We start from the raw sequence: 19,275 nt of genomic DNA, 5'->3' as shown, positions 1-19,275 counted from the left end.
AAGAAGGAAAACTGGGACATAACAGAAGCAGTTAAATCACTAGTGGCCAAATCTCTGATGGATTCAACAAAAGCAGAAAAGCATTAAAATATCTGTTGATCTAAGAACATCTTAAGATTAGTGTGTAACAGGAATGTTGTTTGCAAATATGTCTGTTGTGCAAGGAATGCAGTGAAAAAACACCAAATGAACTGTGGAAGACCAGAGGAGAATTGAGGCCTAAGTGGGCTCCTCTGGGAGCGCAAAGCAGAAAGGCTGCACTCGGGGCTGATCGCCTATCAGGGCAAAGTCAAGAGAGCTGAGGTTAAACTGTTTACTGGAGCATGTACTAGCGGGTACGGGAAAGCAGGTGAACCTTGTGTTACTTGGATTGCTTGTGCCCCTGTCTGGGTGATTAAAAGTGAAGAGAGGCATAAGGGTTGGGGCTCTACCGTATGAATCATAGAGCTGTCTAAGATTTGGGTTTTGAAAGGCTCGCCGAAGAAGGGGGCACACACGGACGTTCCAGCAAGCTTTATTGGGGCGCAGTCTGCAGCCTGCGGGGCTGACTCACAGAATGGAGACCAGCAGCTTCATGGGCTCAGCTGGAAGCTTATGCAGGTGTCTTGCAGGTGGGAGAGCACTGGGCCACTGGTGGGGGCGGGGGATTGGGGCTGGGGTAGGTAACAGTAGGTTTCCGTCACGGGGATGGAGTCACCACTTTCGGGAAGCCCCTGTCTCACTGGAACATCTGACCATGGAACCGGTGGGGCAGAAAGACCTTAACCAGGCAGAGAGTCACTGACAAAGAGAGGTCAGGCCTTAGTTATGGGGAAGTTCCCTGTTCCCTGTGGCCGGAGTGGGGCAGGGGGAAAGGAGAGGAGGGGCCTTGCTCTGTGGGGCTCTGAAGTACCTAACAGGTTTATTTTAATAATGGCCTAAAAATAAATCCAATTGATGTGATACACATAAATGTTTAATTTGTCATGATAGTGTGATTAACAGTAGCTTGTTAATTATTTAATATATGAATTAACAAAATTATACGAAGTAACTTCCATATATTTAAAATTTTTTGCACAAAATAAGCATCATCACTGAAACTTTAATGACACTACTAAAATTTCTGATGTTGATATTGCAGGGCTTAGAGGGAGGATGTTAGAATATGTTTTATTTGTGATATCACATTTACATCAGCAATGTTTTAGTAAAGAGAGAACACTGTATTGCAACTAACTGCTACTAAAAATTATCAAGTCTTTGGCTACATTCCCAAATCTTTTAGGAGACATCTGGAATTAATGGACCCATCATTATCCTGAGAGTTCTTTGTCTTCTTCATATTCATGTTGACGTCGAACCACAAGCCAAGTAAAGAATGATAGTTTGAAGACATCTGGAGTCACATGCCTCTTGGGCTGCAGAAATAATGGAACCACTTATGAGATCTGTGAGTCTCCTGGAAATTGTGATGTCATGTATGCTGATCAGCTTTGCAATTTTTCAAAGTTCATGATATACCATACATTTCTGTAAGGGAGACAATGACTATCTATGGCAGCTTTCTGCTCAATGCAGTGTCCAGCTTGAACCTGAAGACCTAGTCTGTCTTTGTCAGTTCAGTTTGCTTTGCTTTCTTCCTAGTAATCTAAGACACAGTGTCCATATGGTTTGTTACATGGGTAAGAAACTTAAATCTTGTGAACCACTTAATATCTAACAAATTGGCTCTCTCAGATTCTTTAATTAAAAAAAAAATCCTTAGTTGGATAAAATACTTAAGTGCATTTTTTCAAAAAGTTTCCTCCAATCTGTCTATAAACAACAAGCCTGTGTCACAAATGGCAACCGCCATGCTCTGCTGAACTTCTTTTAAATATCACATAAACTAGTAATGGTTAAGGACAAAAACACACAGAAAAGAACTAAACTAGGCTGTTTTCTCTGTCTGCATTGGGCAGGAAGACAAGAGCCTCGCACCAAATTTGATGGATAACTCCATGGAAATTGGGCACAATGATCTTTCCTTTGACTTCAATGAGTCATGACTTTATTTTTTTTAATTGCTTGTGTTCTTGGACACAAAGACTTTTCTATGAGACATCTTTTATAATTCTCCAATTTTATGAAAAAATTTAGAATTTAATTAGCTCATCAAAAATAACATCATTTACTTATATACATCTTCACAAATACTAACCAACTTAAATTCCCTAGATGGACAACTAGTTTATTATCTAATTGTAGTTAATAATAGGATGTTAGTTAATGAGTTTTTCTCCCACATATTTCATGACACACTCAACTGCACAGGTGCATGCCTTCCGAAAACTCTGGCCACAAACATACATGCTACACCTCAACCTTCTTTGCTATCATGTCCTAACATAGGGTTTTTTTGCTTTGTTTTGTTTTTGTGGCTTTTTTGGTACCAGGGATCAAACTCAGGACCTTGAACTTGTGAGGGAGGCGGTGGCACCACTGAGCTAAACCCTCGGCCCAGTCTAACATAGGTTTTTAAGAGAATCAATCATGAAATCAATAAAGAAATTAATGATGTTTTCTCAATAATGCTAATCATGTGCAATCAACTGCTAAAATGAAGCATAACTTTACACAATACCATAGACTTATGGGTTTGACTGGATGGTTTTTTGGCTTGGGCATTACAATTACCAGAGTGTAAATATTCATTCTACTTAGGATTGAACCCCAATTTGTTCATGCATAATATGGACTTAATAGAAGCCTTAGAATGCTGGACTTTTGTAAGGATCTAATGAGCACTACTTTTAACAGTGTCTATTATGTAGTATGGTATTCCATAGTTACAGAAAATCATTAATAGCTGTTAATATAGCTCAATTAGTACAATCACTTTCTTCCTGTTTTTATTCTAGATTGCATCCTGGATGGAGGAGACATGTACAAGGTTCAGGTCAGCTGTGAGGCCTCAGTGGCCTTTGAGGACTGGCATTTGAAGATTTTCAAATAAAAAAAGAACATACAAAACATCATGAGGTGCCCTTAGACTGTAGCAGCTGTTTCTCTCTTTACAGTAAAGACAAGAGAGCAGACAAAGCAGTCTTTGCAGAAAGGACCAAAACATTTTATCAGGTAAGAATAACAGTGAAGATAGAAAAGATGTCTATTTGGCTTTCAAATAAGTTAATGGAGCATATATTTTATTATGTTCCCCCTCTCTTGATATTTGCTTACGTGTTTTCATTACCACCAAAAATGTGTTACTTTCCAATAATAATTCAAAGTTCAATTTACTATAATTCTAAGAGTAGAAAATCCCACATATAATCTCGCTATTAAGAGACATTATGTTAAGTGAAATAAGTCAAGCACAGAAGGATAAATACTCCATGTTCTCACTTACGTGGAAGGTTAAAATGTTAATTTCATAGAAATAGAGGAGAATAGATCACCATAGGCTAGGAAGGGTGGAGAAAGAGGAGACTAAAGGAGAATGGATGATAGGTACCCTCCAAGAACAACTGGCTAGTAAGTACACGAAAACGGTGTATGACATCTTTAGCTATCATGGAAATGCAAACAGAAATTACACTGAGATTTCAGCTCACCCCAGTCAGAATGATTATTATCAAGAATACAAAAAACAATGAATGTTGGCCAGAATGGTGGGGAAAAAATCCTTTTTACCCTACTGGTGAGAATATAAAATAGTACAGCCACCATAGAATTTAAAAAACTAAAAATAGAACTATAATTTCATGCAGCTATATCACTTTTTGATATATTTCCAAAAGAATTAGAGTGCATACTATACTGATACTTATGGTGGCACAATCCACAATAGCCAAGCTGTGGAAACAGCATAGATGCCCAACAACAGATGAATGGATAAAGGAAAGGTGGTATATACATATATACACAATAGAATATTATTCAGCTGTCAGGAACAAAATCATGTCATTTGCGGAAAATGGACAAAATTGTAGAGTATCATGTTAACTAAAATAAGCCAGACCCAGAAAGTTAAATATCACGTTTTCACTTACATGAGAACTCTAAAAATGAATGAATGAAGGAAGGAAGGAAAAAAGGAAGGAAGGAAGGAATGAGAGATAATAGAAAACTACAGGATGGACATTTAGAGGTAGGGAACGGGATGGGAGGTAGAAAAAGACCAGGGTATTAGGTTGAAAATAAACAAAGTATCTCATATGCATATACTGATATTTCTAAATAAGCATGAGTATTCTGTTACTAATATTCAGTAAAAATAAGTGAAACACACAGATGAGAGGAATTAATTTTAATATTCTATACACAGTAGAGCGAATATAATTCACAAAATTTTATAATACATTTTATGAAGAACTAGAAGAGTTCAAAGCTTTTCAAATAGAAAGAAATGAAAAATGTTTAAGAAGAGGAAAAATGCTAATTACCTGGAGTAGATCATTTATTTCTATATTTTGAATCAGAGAATCCACTTGAGACTTAAGGTTTTTCAGTTTACACCTTTTATCCCATGATGCTTTCTTTTACCACAAGTGTTGTATTTGTATTTACTTCAACTAAAGATTATCAAGGAGTCTGTGTTCTTGATCTTTCAATTTTTAAAATAATACTCCACCAGGACAGGGTGAGGAGGACCCCCGCCCAGGCACGCCCACCAGCTGATGGCTCAGCCAAACGGAGCTGGGCGGGGCTGAGTGGGGCCGAGCAGTTGCAGGCTGATCTGTACCTGCTTGCTCTGGCTTGCTCCACCAGCTCGCCACCAGAACAGGGTGATGAGGGAACACCCCCCCACCCCACCCGCAGGCCCACCAGCTGATGGCTTGGCCATGCAGGCACCTCCAACAGCACCCGATCCCCCCCACCCCCGCCTCTGACCTTTTGGCTGTGCAGCTACTTGGTTACACACTGAAGAGCCACAGGGGGACATAAAAGCCATTGTCCTGAGCTCCAGAAGTGAACGACAGAGAGAGTGCCTGTCTCAGGCTCCCTGATGAAAACAAGCCCACTGGAAAAGTGAAGGGAATCTCTGCAATAAAGGCATACCAGACCACTGTGATTGATAAGTTGGAGGGATTATCAGCTCCCATCAGAAGCTGGACTTTCTTCAGAGGAAAAACAGCTGAAACCTGCAGGAGAAACTTACAGAGTGCAACCCTGCAGGGGGACAGGGAGCTCAACTTGGGACTTGCAACCAGAAATCTGCCTGAATCTCATGGGGCTGGGACTACCTTACTGAGACTCATTGACTTATAACTGCACACTGCTGCCCACGTTGTCTATGGTGACAGCAGAGACATACCCTGAAGGAGGCCCTGTATTTTTTAAAGGTGATAGACTAATAACTACCACAAATTGTCATTCTCTAAGAGGTATTCGATGCTATCGTGTTGCTGATCGTATCACTTGGGCTAAGGTGTCCTGACTGATCTAAACTGTTTTCCTTCCTGGTATATTGAAAATGAGACAGCCTCAGAGTCATTAGAGACTCAAAACCTAAAGACCAGCTGTATCTGGAAGACACCTCTGAGAAGCAATCATTCCATAAGGGTTCTAAATACAAGCAACAAAGATACTTACATTAACCAATATTGAAATATCAACCTAGAAATTAAACCAAGGACAGTACCAAAAACAAAAATGAGAAGACATTTAAGCAAGTCACAAACCCAGATTTCCACCCCACAAAAGGCAATTTCTGGGGGAAATGAGGTGCAAAAGTCTGATAATCAACCACCTGGACACCCTGAACTGATAGCACAGGAAATAACAAAGCAGATACATGAGGCTCTAGAAAAATTCAAAGCAGAAATAATCTCCCAGACAACTACAAAGATGGTGAGCAGAGTGAAAGACATGATTAAAGGCTCTAGAACAGAAACTGATAAAAAAAAATAGATGAGCTCACAAACATGCTGGAAGCCAGGAATGCCCAGCATAAGAAAGAAATGGAAACAATGATTGCCCAACATAAGAAAGAAATGGAATCCATGAAAGAGATTCAAACAGATATTCAGGAGATTAAAAACTCCATTGAAAGCATGCAGAGCAGATTAAGAGAATATCAGACATAGAAGACAGGATTGTGGTGAAGGACCATGAAAACAGAGATTTCTTAAAAATAGTAAGGGACCATGAGAAATCAATTCAACAGCTGCTAGATGATGCAAAGAAGAATAACATAAGACTGATAGGAGTCCATGAAAAAACAGGAGAAAGTACAATTGACATAAAAAAAACTGTTCACAGAAGTAATAGTAGAAAACTTCCCAGACAGAGGTGGAGAATTGGACATATAGATAAGTGAGGCATATAGAACTCCACCCAGCCATGATGAAAAAAAAATCTACACCTAGACATATAATACTCAAGATCCCAGAAGCCCAACAGAAGAACAAAATCCTACAGGCAGTTAGAGAAAAGAAACAAATCACCTATAAAGGAAAGCCCATCAGAATCATGGCAGATTTCTCAACACAAACTTCAAATAAGGAGAGCCTGGAGTGAAGTATTTCAAGCCCTAAAAGAAAATAACTTCCAACCTAGACTGTTGTATCCTGCAAAATTATCTTTCAACATTGATAGGGGAATTAGATACTTCCATGACAAAGAACACCTGTGAAATTTCACGCACACCAAACCAGCACTCCAAACAATTCTAAGCAGTATCTTAGAAAAAGGCAAGGAAAGTCACAACTCCATGAGGCTCAACAGAGGGAAGCCACCAGAGAAGGTAAGAAACTAAAGGGAAAGGGGGAAAAAGAAATAAGAACCAACAGCAGTAAAACATCATGACAAGGATGAGTCAATATCTATCAATTACAACTATCAATGTTAATGGCCTCAATTCACCAATCAAAAGAAGTAGACTGACAGAATGGATTAAGAAAAAAACCCCAGCAATATGCTGTATACAAGAAACACACCTAACTGAAAAAGAAATTCATAGACTGAAAGTAAAAAGATGGAAAATGACTCTCCATGTGACAGGAACCAAGAAAAAAGCAGGGGTAGCAATCTTATTTCCAGACAAAGTAGATTTCAAACCAAAACTAATTAAGAGAGACAAAGATCATCATTAAATCCTTGTGAAGGGAATAATCCAAGAGGAAGAGATGACAATCCTAAATATATATGCACCAAATACAAATGCCCCCAAGTATACAAAACAAATATTAATGGACATGAACAACCAAATAAGCACTAATACAGTTGTAGTGGGGGACCTCAATACCCCCCTATCACAAATAGACAGATCTGGCCGGGGATTTAGCTCAGTGGTTTCACCACCTGCCTGCGCAAGCACAAGGACCTGAGTTCAATCCCTGGTTCCAAAAAAACAAACAAACAAAACAAAACAAAAACAAATAGACAGATCATCTACAGAAAAATTAACAAGGAAATTCTAGAACTGAACCAAGCTATTGAACAAATGGACTTAATAGATATTTACAGAGTGTTTCACCCCACAAAATCAGAATACACATTCTTTTCAGCTGCACATGGGTTATTCTCCAAAATAGACCACATACTAGCTCACAGGACATGTCTAAGTCAATGTAAAAGAACTGAAATTACCCCTTGTATATTATCAGACCATAGTGCAACACAATTGGAGATCAATAACATGAGAAACTGCAAAATTCCCACAAACACATGGAAATTGAATAACACCCTCCTGAACAACCAATGGGTCACAGAGGAAATTAAAGAAGAAATTAGACAGTTTCTACAAGTAAATGAAAATGCCAGTACAACATACAGGAATCTATGGGGCACAATGAAAGCAATTCTATGTGGGAAATTCATAGCAGTGAATGCCCATATTAGGAAAACAGAGAGAACTCAGTTAAATAACCTAATGCAGAACCTCAAGCTCCTAGAAAAAGAAGAGCATAACAAACCCAAAGCTCATACAAGAAAGGAAATTATAAAGATCAGAGCAGAAATCAATGCAATGGAGACTAAGAGAATGATACAAAAAAATCAATGAATCAAAGAGCTGGTTTTTTGAAAGAATAAATAAAATTGATAAGCCTTTAGCCAATCTTATCAAAAAAAGGAAAGAAAAGGCTCAAATCCATGCAATTAAGAATGACAAAGGTGAAGTCACAACAGAACCAGCAGAAATCCAGAGTATCATCAATACCTACTTTGAGAACCTGTACTCTAATAAAATGGAAAACACAGAAGAAATGGACAGATTCCTAGATACATATGAATTGCCAAAGTTAAAGAAGATATAGAAATTCTAAACACCCCAATTGCAATAAGTGAAATTGAAAATGTAATAAAAAATTTACCAACAAAGAAAAGCCCAGGTCCTGATGGGTTCACTGTTGAATTCTACAAGGCATTTAAGGAAGAACTAATGCCATTACTCTTTAAACACATCAAGGAAACTGAAAGGGAAGCAAGGCTTCCTAACTCATTCCTGGAAGCAAGTATGACTTTGATTCCAAAACCAGGGAAAGACCCAACCCAAAGAGGGAACTACAGGTAATGAATATAGATGCAAAAATCCTCAACAAGATACTAGCAAACAGAATACAGAGGATCATCAAGAAGGTCTTACACCCTGACCAAGTCGGATTTATCCCAAGGATGAAAGGATGGTTCAACATTCATAAATTAATAAAAGTAATACACCATATTAACAGAGTCAAGGACAAAAACCATATGATCATCACAATAGATGCAGAAAAGGCATTTGACAAAATCCAGCACCCATTCATGATAAAAACACTTCAGAAAATTGGAATAGAAGGTCTTTATCTCAACCTGATTAAGGCTGTCTATGAAAAATCAACAGCCAACATCATACTAAATGGCCAAAAACTTAAACTTTCATGCTAAAATCAGGAACAAGACAAGGATGTCCACTATCACCACTCCTGTTCAATATTTTTCTGGAAACATTAGCCACAGCAATTAGAAAAGAGAAAGAAATAAAGGGAACAAGGATAGGAAAAGAAGAAGTTAAACTGTCATTATTTGCTAATGATATGATACTTTACATAGAAGACTCAAAAAACTCTACCAAAAGACATCTGGACTTAATTGACAGATTCAGTAGAGTAGCTGGATATAAGGTCCACACTCAAAAAACAATAGCCTTCTTATACACAAATAGACTCATTGAGAGAGAAATTAGGGAAACAATTCCTTTTACAATAGAATCCAAAAAAATGAAATATCTAGGAATCAACCTAACAAAGGAAGCAAAAGACCTCTACACTGAAGACTACAGCACCCTGAAAAAGGAGATCAAGGAGGATATAAGAAAATGGAAAGACATCCCTTGTTCCTGGGTAGGAAGAACCAATATAGTGAAAATGGCCATACTTCCAAAACTGCTATGTAGATTTAATGCAATGTCGATTGAAATTCCAACAATATACTTCATGGAGCTAGACAAAACAATCCAAAAATTCATTTGTAACCATAAGAGACCTAGAATAGCAAAAGCAATTCTGGGCAACAGAGACATGGCTAGGTGTATCACAATACCCAACTTGAACCTATACTACAAAGCTACTGAGATGAAAACAGCATGGTACTGGCAAAGAAACAGACCCTAGCATCAATGGAAGAAATTAGAAGATGCAGAAACAACTTCAGACATACTCAGCCACCTCATCTTTGACAAAGGAGCCAACCACCCTCATTGGAGGAAAGATAGCCTATTTAATAAATGGTGTTGGAAAAACTGGATTTCATCCTGTCAGAGATTAAAACTAGACCAATACCTATCACTGTGCACTAAACTAAGATCTAAGTGGATTAAAGATCTAAATATTAAGACAGAAACACTAAACTTGCTGGAAGATAAGGTAGGTAGAACTCTTGAAGATATTGGCACAGGAAAAGACTTTATGAACAAAACTTCAGTAGCACGGGAACTAGCAGAAAGAATCAATAACTGGGATTTTATCTTATTAAAAAGCTTCTGCACTGCAGGAGAAACTACCAACAGAGTTAACAGACAACCTACAATGTGGGAAAGAGTTTTTAGCAGCTGTAACTCAGACAAAGGGCTACTATCTAGAATTTATAAAGAACTGAAAAAAATCAGACCCCCCAAATTCAAAGACTCAATTCAAAAATGGGCATCTGAAATGAACAGACATTTCTCAGACAAAGAAGTAGAATTAGCAAATAAACACAAAAAAATGTTCAACATCACTGGCCATTCAAGAGATGCAGATGAAAACAACACTGAGATTCCACCTCACCCCACAAAGAATGGCTGCTATCAAGAAATCAACCAATAACAAATGCTGGTGGGGCTGTGAAGAGAAAGGAACCCTTCTCCACTGTTGGTGGGTGTGCAGACTGGTGCAACCACTATGGAAATCAGTATGGAGATACTTCAAAGAACTAGGACTAGAGGTCCCATTTGACTGAGCTATTCCCCTGATGGGTATTTTCCCAACAGAATTAAAAGAATCATATCACAGAGATATATGTGTACCCATGTTTATAGTGGCACAGTTTGTAATAGCTAAAGCTTGGAAAAAGCCCAAGTCCCCATTGACTGGAAACTGGATAAAGAAGATGTGGGTTTTTAAAAATAAAATGGGGTACTACTCAGCCATAAAGAATGAGAGACTAGAGTCGTTTATAGCTCAATGGATGCATATTGAGGCCATACTCTGAAGTGAAATAAAATAAGACACACGTGTAAATACCAAATAGTTTCTCTAGTGTGAGAAACTGAGAGTGTAATAAGGACTAAAAGGATTAATAACTAATAATTGATACTTTGAAATAGGAAAAAGTCCAAAGGGGTAGGGGTGGTGGGAGGAGATGGGTAAAGGAAAGAATGGAAAGGAAAAATTATGAGAAAAGAAAAAAAAATGGAAACGAAGTATGTAAGTAGGGAAGGGTGGAGGGGTGACGGGCACACAGGTAATGGGGAAAAAATAAGAACCAAGATGCATCATGTACAGGTACAAACACCCAAGGATAAATGTAAACGTATTGTATACCTAAAATGTACCAATAAAAGAATTTAAGCAAAAATAAATAAATAAAATTAAAAAAATAATACTTTAGAGCATCCTTTTCAAGTTTAGAAAAGAGTACACAAATTATAACTTTTTGATCTCAAAATAATCCCGAGTGTTAGGAATTAGTCATAAAAGGGAAAACTCAATCTCAGAGAGGTTAAAACTTGTCAGAGGACAGTCAATATATGAAAGTTGGGGACCGGCGGTTTAGGTCAGCTGTTCCACTGCCTTGCAAATGCAAGGTCCTGAGTTCAATCCCTGGTACCAAAAAAAAAAAAAAAAAAAGAGAAAGAAAGTTGGACATGGAATCAAAGTTATGGATCCTTAATTATCACTATAAAACTTTCTTTTTAGGTATTTGTGTTACTTTTCTCTCATTGCTGAGATAAAATACCCAGCACCCAAAGTTAGAGTGGAAGGGGTTGATTTGGCTTACAGCTTCTAGAGGTTTCAGGCCATAATCAGCTCACTCCAAGGCAAGGATGACAAACAAGAATGGCAGAGCAGAAACAACATGGTACTCGCAAGGCAGCAAAGGTGACAAGAGAGTGAACCAGCATCTTTCTGCCCCTTTTATCTTATTCAGACTACTGGGATTAGGGCAGTGCCAAACTAATGGGTCACATGTAGTAGTTTTGTAATCACACGCCCTTAACCCTAGAATCACACATTCCAGATTAAACTACTTCTGAAAAAGAAAAGTCTCACCTCATCTGCGTGAGGATTTGGGGGAACATCTAAACACAAACCATAACAGTATATTTCTTATATTAATTAGAAACTAATACACACACACATCTTTTTGATGAAATTCAACCCCACCCCCCAAATTTCTAACTGTTACAATAAGATTTTTCCAAACATATGAGATATTACCAGAACTTATCTATGTTTCTTTCTCTCCTTGGCAACCAGAGAATCAGTGTAGAATAATGATTAAAAGTATAGATTCTTCAGCAAAGGAAGACCACAAAGGTGTGAATCTTCATTCTGGCTCTATTACCTATCAGACATGTGGTCTTGAACAAGTGCTTAACTGATCTGTGCACCCCACTTTCCTTAGTTGAAAAGTGAAGGTAATAATGATGCTGGCTGGAGATTTAGCTCAGTGGTTTTGCTGCCTGCCTCGCAAGCACAAAGATCCGAATTCGATCCCTGCCCCCCCCAAAATGATACTTAGAGATCGAGTTTAATGAATTCTTATAAAGCACCACTTAGCGCATGATATAATATATAAATAATACATAATATCATATATATACATTATATATACAATATGTGACATATGATATAATTATATATCACAAATTTTATATAATTTATATAATTATATATCATATAATATACAGTATATAATATGTATATATGATATATTATTATGAGTACATTATAGTATATATTACATATTATGTGTTATATAATGTATATTTATTTATACTAGATCTGTGCCCCCACCCTGTCTTAGTTACTTTTACTCATTGCTGAGACAAAATACCCAAAGTTAAAGGAGGAAAGCTTTATTTGGCCCACAGTTTGTAGAGGTTTCAGTTCATAGTTAGCTGGCTCCAAGGTAGGGTGGGATGGCAGAGGGGCCATTGCACAGGACAAAGTTTGTGGCAGGCAGAAGGCAGCGAAGTAGTGGAGAAGCAGCAAGTGATGGCAGCAGCCCTCTTCCTGTCCCTATGTTCTATCCAGGCTACGTACCCTTGGAGCAGGCAGCACTCACACCACTTCCCATTATCCACACCCAGAACTATGTCAAGCCAAATAGTGGACGAATTTAATCCCAGCATCACACCACCACTCAAAAGATCCAGTCACCTCTGAAAAGCCCAATCTATGACCGCATGAGGCTTTGGGGGACATCTGGACACAAGCCATAACACATCCTAATAAAAACTATTGTTTTGAAGGTTATTAATGATCACTGCTTGCCTGTTTCCCTTAGGACTTTTCAATCTGTCTCCTTACTCCTCTCCGATCTATTCCAAAAACTAAGAGACAACCACCCTTTCATGAAATATTTCATTTAGTTGGTGCTTCTTCATTTGAGTTTTATATTGTCTGTCTTCAATATTTCTGACATTTCCTCAGACTTTCTGTTCCTTAGCTTTAGATATCTGTCTTGGTTCATGTTCTGCAATCTGCCCCCAGATTTCCACTTTCATCTTGGATGAAATTAAAAGAAATCTATTTATCTGACCCAGACCTCATTCCTTTCTAAGCTCTTTACTGACTATTAGGATTTATATTAGTATTCTGCCAACATCTTGAACCTAATATACACCTATATCTCTTTCTATATAAACTATATCTATCTAATCATTATATATTTATTCCTCCTCATGTCTTCTTTATATTTATTAACTACATTAACATTCATAGACATTTATTCTGAGCTTTCTCATCTATAAAAATTAAGAATTTGTTGGGTGTGCTGGTACACACCTGTAATCTTAGCACTCTTGGAGGCTGAGACAAGAGAATCCCAAGCTCAAGCACAGAAGCTTGGGCAACTTAGTGACTTAGCAAGACCTTGCCTCAAAAATAGAAAACATAAAAAATTGCTGAGGCTAGAGCTTAATGAGAAGGTTCAGGGTTCAATCCTAAGTACTGGGGGGAAAAAAGAAAAAGCGAAATCTAAACATAGCATTCTTCAACAACACAGCATTAAAATTCAGTGAGACTGCAACAGTAACAAAGAAAATGGCAATTTAAAAAGAAGTGGAATTATGAAATTTTTACTAATGAACTTTGTTACACTAGTCATACATTTAAAAGAAACCTTTAAAGGAAGCATGAAGGAAAAAACACATTATCATACAGAAGATCAAATTTGCAATGACATCAGACTAGCATGAAGCAATGCAAACAAAGAGTGGTTGAAAAGTGAGGGAAAGAAACAAAGAGAAAGAAAAGAGGAAAGGTCTCGGGGTGTGTGTACCTCAGTGGTACCTCACCTGCCTGGGAAGCACAAGGTCCTGAGTCTGACCCCCCAAACCAAAAAAAAAAAAAAAAGAGGAAAGACAGAAAGAACTAAAGGAAGAAAGGAAATAAGAAAGAAAAAGAAAGAAAGGCGTCAGGCCAAGGAGTTAGCTCAGTGGTGCTGCCATCTGCCTTGCAAGCAGATTCAATTCCTGGTACCCCCCAAAAAAAGTAAGGCATCAACCTAGAATTATATTCAATAAAAGTAACTTTAAAGATGAAAGTGAAATACTTTTTCTTACATACAAAAGCTGAAATAATTCACTACTAGCAGACTTTCAGTACAAGTAAGAGTAAAGGAAATCCTTTGCACATAGAAATGGATCCATGTAGAGAAACGCTAAATATGTGAGTAAACATAATTGTGATATTTGGTCTCAAAAAGCTTTTAAATGATAATATAAAATTAATAATGTTTCAACACTGAGGAGAACTTCCTATTGAATAGGTTCAAGAACTATTTCCCTTACGATTATGAGTAGTGAGAAAGAAAGATTGTTTCTTTCATAATAAAAAGGAATTTGAACATCAGGTGAGAATTGAAAAGCCAAGCACTGAATATATTGGGAAGATTTTATTAATTCTACTTTTAATCTGAGCTCAGTGGCATATCCTACTTTATGTTTAAGATTTCTTTTTATACTTTCCTAGTTTCTTATTCATACTTGCCTATCTTTCCTCCTACATTCTGATGTTTTCTTTTGCCTTCTGCCTCTGATTTTCATTTATTCTTTCCACTTTCATTTTTCTCATTCTATCTGTCTTCATGGATTCTTTATTGTTTAGCATAAAATTTTGGAAACCATTTTATCTTCTTTTCCTAAAACTGTTCATATGGTAAATTCAGCAAACTTAAGACTTAGAGATGACTTCATACTTTTAAAATTTAATTGTGACCACCAAATACACATTTATTAAGTATTTACAGTTTAGGGGCTGGGGATTTAGCTCAGTGGTTCTGCCACCTGCCTTGCAAGCACAAGGACCAGAGTTCAATCCCTGGTACCAAAAAAAAAAAAAAAAAAAAAAAAAAGGGAAGCCAAGTATTTACAGTTTACTGTTCTAGGAATTAGGATACTTGAGAGAATAAAACAAAGTAAGTTTCATGACCTTCATTTTAAAGTCTAAAAGGGAAGGGAGAGGGAATAAATAATAAACATGATAAAATGGAAATTCTTATTTTACATTAAAAAGTGATATTAAAAAATTAAAATGTTAGGGAAAGAATTAAAATGAGAGAAAGTATATGTCAGTTGAAGGCTAAAGTTGGAGAAGTAAAAGAAGTGGTTAAGTTATTCTTTGAGAAAGTGAGATTTGAAAGGAGACTTGAAGGTATTTCTAGGCAGAAGGACAGACAGACCATATGACAGGTAGTCAAGTCACAGCATAAGAATACATCAAGAGAGTTCACAGACACGAATAAAACTGGGGACTTGTGTAGTGTGATCTGGAGAATGGTGATCCCTAGAATAGGAAGTTAGAATTTAAGGCTTTATAGGTCATTAAAGTGACTTTTACTTCTATCCAAGTAAGATGGGAGCCATTGCTGAGTTTTTAGCAATGAAGTGGCATAGTCTAGCTTTGAAAAGGACCACTCTGATTACTGTGTGGAAAATAGATTATAGGAAGCAAGGAGTCAAGAGTAGAACCAGAAAAAACTTTGGTAGTTATTTAAGCGAAAAACACTGGTGACTTAGATAAAGAAGCAGCAGGAAAACTGGTGGGAAGAGATACAATTTATAGTATATATTGAAGATAGATTCAACAAAACTGATTATTGGTTGGTTATTGATTATATGTGGGGAATGAGAGAGGGGCCAATAATGATGACAAGATTTTTTTGCACAGTGACATACAGAATTGCCTTCAATCTGAGATTGGAAAGTTGAGATAATTTTGACATGTAGGCATGTAAGTAGAAATACTGAGTGCATAATAATGAAAATCAACAGTTCTGGAGGATGTCCAGGCTTAAGAAGTAAATTTGAGTGTTATTAGTATATAGATGTTGCTCAAAGCAAGAGATTCAGTAGTATCACTGTATCGGTCTGTGCTTACTAGAGAAACAGATTTAATACAAGACATACAAATATATAAGAATTTACAAGATTGGCTTACAATGGCTGCCTGCAGAGTCAGGTGTGGAAAAGTGCACAAGGGCTTCTTTTCACATTCATTTCATAATTAATGTTCATAGACATCCTATGGAAAAATATAACACTGCTTCAAGATGAGGGACTTCCTCCCTTCTCTCCCTTCTTTCTTTCTGTCTCTTTCTTTCTTATAGATTTAAGATTATTTTATTGAGGAGACAACCACAGATCCCCTGACCGGCCGAGGAAAAAGACCCTCTAGCGGCCTTCCACCTCCAGTGGCTCCTCCTGTACTATTTTATTGCCCCTCTTAATAATTCATAAAGCACCTTTAGAATAATCAAGCTCCCTATCTTTGGGCAATTTAACCAGTTCAGAGTTGTCAGTACTAGGTAGTCAAGATTCATTTTCTTTTGAACTCTTTCTTAGCAGTTAGTTAAAACTAGAGTTGTCAAACCAGTGGCTATTAAATTGGATCTTATAATCAGGAGAGGATTAGTTTACCTCTTGAATTGTGTTTGGGAAGAAAAGGTAACTATTTCCAATTATATTTTTAACCCAAATTACCAAATAAGTCTTATAACATCAAGAGAATGTATATTGTAATAAATGCTTCACCAGTGGTCAGATGTTTGAGCCCCAGAACTCCTCAGTATATTTTTGTGTGTGCTCTTGGGAATTGAACTCAGATCCTCACACTGAAATACATACCCAACTGAACTACATACCTAGACCTTTTTAACATTTTTTATTTTGTGTAGGGTCTTTCTAAGTCACTAAGTTGCCCAGAGTGGGCTCCAACTTACTATCTTCTTACCTCAGCCACCCAGAGTACTGGAATTACAGCTGTGTGTATATAATGAGATATTTCATTTTAATTCTGCTTGAACATAGTCATCACAGGTGGGGGTGAGAGAAAGGAAATGAGAGAAAGAGAGAAATTGAGAGAAAGAAAGACTGAGAGATTCTCTAAGCTAATTTCATAGGCAGCGGAGTTCTTCCCATTATGGGAAAGAGAAGTAATAGACAGGAGGAACAAATGAGTCACTAGGTTTATAACCTTTCCTTCTGTTGACCAGGAATTAGGTTTCTCCACACATTGTTGACTTTTTTGGGAGATAAATTCCTGTGATTTCTAGACATTGTTCTGGAATCATGGAAAGAAATGTACAGAGACACAGAAGTTGGGTAAAAAAACAAAGCCTTTACTCGCCAGTGAGGGGGACCACCAGAAACTCGTCTGATCAATGTCTGCCCCCTCCTTTGTTTTAACATTTCCTTTTATATCTTCTTTTAGCCATTACCTCATTTCTGGTGGTCTTAGTGAAATTTCTGTTTCTCTTTTACAACTAGTTCCTGTTAATGGTTATAGTCACAGACACATAACAAACAGATGGTGCCTAAAACACATACATTGTAGGGCTGGGGATCTAGCTCAGTGGTTCTGCCACCTGCCTCACAAGAGGAAGGGACCCGAGTTCGATCCCTGGTACAAAAGAAAAAAACCATATACATTGCAAACTAACCAAACATTTCTACTTTGCTTTTCTCCAGGTTAAATGTTGTCTATAGTTAGGTTAGAGGTCAAAGGTTCAGTTAGCCATCACTTTAAACAATAAAAGTTACAGGAAAGGTAAATCTTAAAGGAATGGTTACTTATTCTACTTCAGCTACCTTAATAACTAACCTATAGTTTAAATTTTCTCTATCATTCCTCCCTTTGTCTGCTTCAGGATGATTCTTCTATCCATAATACATCTTATCTAATTTATCTAATTTTTATTAGCATCATTTGATAATGTTGAGCAGCAGCAATATGCTGATGAATAAATTTTGAAATCCACTGGACAACACAAGAGCCAAACATCAGCACTAATATGATAACAAGGAGAGGGTCCAAAAGGAGTCCTATCCATGTTTTCTATTTTTTTTCCAAATGAAATCAATTCCATAAGATGACTCTCCTGTACCAAATTTATTATCAAGAGTTTTAATTCAATCTCTTAATTTATCCAATGTTTTTTGCACTATACCAGACTTGTTAGCATAACAACTTTCTTCACTGAGGAATAAACAGGTTCCCTCTTTTTGAGCTGTGAGCAAATCAAGAGCTCATCTGTTCTGCAGCACCACATGGGCTAGAGAATCTAGCTGAGTTTCTAGGGCTTGGAGTGCATCTCAGATTTCCTCAAGGTTTTTTCTAATCTCTTGTCCTAATGTTTTTGCCCTGGGCCAATGGCTGCCCCCCTCTCCCCAAATGAGACAGCTGGTGACTGCGAGTCCTGTTAGGATAGGTAGTACCACTGGGTCTCTCTTTGTTTGAATTGTTTGCACTGGGGAAGCGATTTGTAAAGGCATCTTTTTTATGGCTGCTGGAGTGTAAACAGAAAAATTTGGGATTAGAATCCCTGAAGTACACTTCATGGTGAGTTTCCCAAGATCACCTTGCACACTCCATCCCCACAGATGAAAAGGTCCTATTAGGTGCTGTATAGTTGTTTTCCTCATTCAACAAGACTAAGTTGGTGCAGGTTTCATTATTTTCCTCATTACTCCTATTCTGTCCTAGGAAATAAGTCCCATTTCTGACTGTCCTGGATGGGTATCTCAAAAGTGAGTGCATGGCTGTTCTGGTGATGTTAAGGGTTAGGTTGGTGTATATTCCTATTGCTTCATAATTCATCAAATTTAAGGGGGCACATAACCAGCAAGCTGATGCCAGCTCCTCGTTTGCTTGCACCAGCAATGTATGGGTACTGTTTGTTAGATTTATCATATCTATTCCAGTATAGTTCTGAGAGTGCCCTTTCAACATAGCTTGGATTTCTTGAAGGGCAGGGGTCTTTTCTATCTCAGGGGGAGCAGCTTTCTACACCTTTTTGATTTGTAATGTCCATTGCTTTATCTTTTGAGGTCCATGTTTGGCAGTGGACTGATACTCTAGATAAACCTGGAATATTTTTCCTTGTAACCACATGGGATTCCATGGGTCTGGCACATACATGGATATAAGATTACACTGACCTTGTTTACACTTATCACAATTACTGGCGACACATCCAGCAATTGAGTTGTTGAGGCAAACCCTTATTTTTCCTTTACAGTATGACTTTTCAATCAAGTATACCCCACAATCAGAAGCTGCCCCAGGGCCCCCATAATGTTCTCTTGGGCAAGCATCAAAGAATACAGTGAATGGATAGCCCTCT

The 19,275-nt window shown here is 37.5% G+C and overlaps 1 long non-coding RNA gene across 1 annotated transcript in view; it reads left to right on the top strand.

The window, feature by feature from the left end:
- Nucleotides 1-343: 343 nt before the first annotated feature.
- The window catches only part of LOC110347677 (uncharacterized), a 56,565-nt gene continuing 37,633 nt past the window's right edge, over nucleotides 344-19,275 (top strand). Inside the window, exons 1-3 of the long non-coding RNA XR_002392400.2 lie at nucleotides 344-611; nucleotides 1,268-1,432; nucleotides 2,883-3,099. This is a non-coding gene — a long non-coding RNA (uncharacterized LOC110347677). The remainder of the gene's footprint in view (nucleotides 612-1,267; nucleotides 1,433-2,882; nucleotides 3,100-19,275) is intronic.

The sequence above is a fragment of the Heterocephalus glaber genome, unplaced genomic scaffold, assembly GCF_053883595.1.
Source record: "Heterocephalus glaber isolate CG9 unplaced genomic scaffold, H.glaber_assembly_v1.0 deba00000281, whole genome shotgun sequence".
NCBI classification, from domain to species: domain Eukaryota; kingdom Metazoa; phylum Chordata; class Mammalia; order Rodentia; family Bathyergidae; genus Heterocephalus; species Heterocephalus glaber.
Note: the sequence above shows the minus strand (reverse complement) of the source record. Positions and strands in the feature narration are given on the sequence as shown.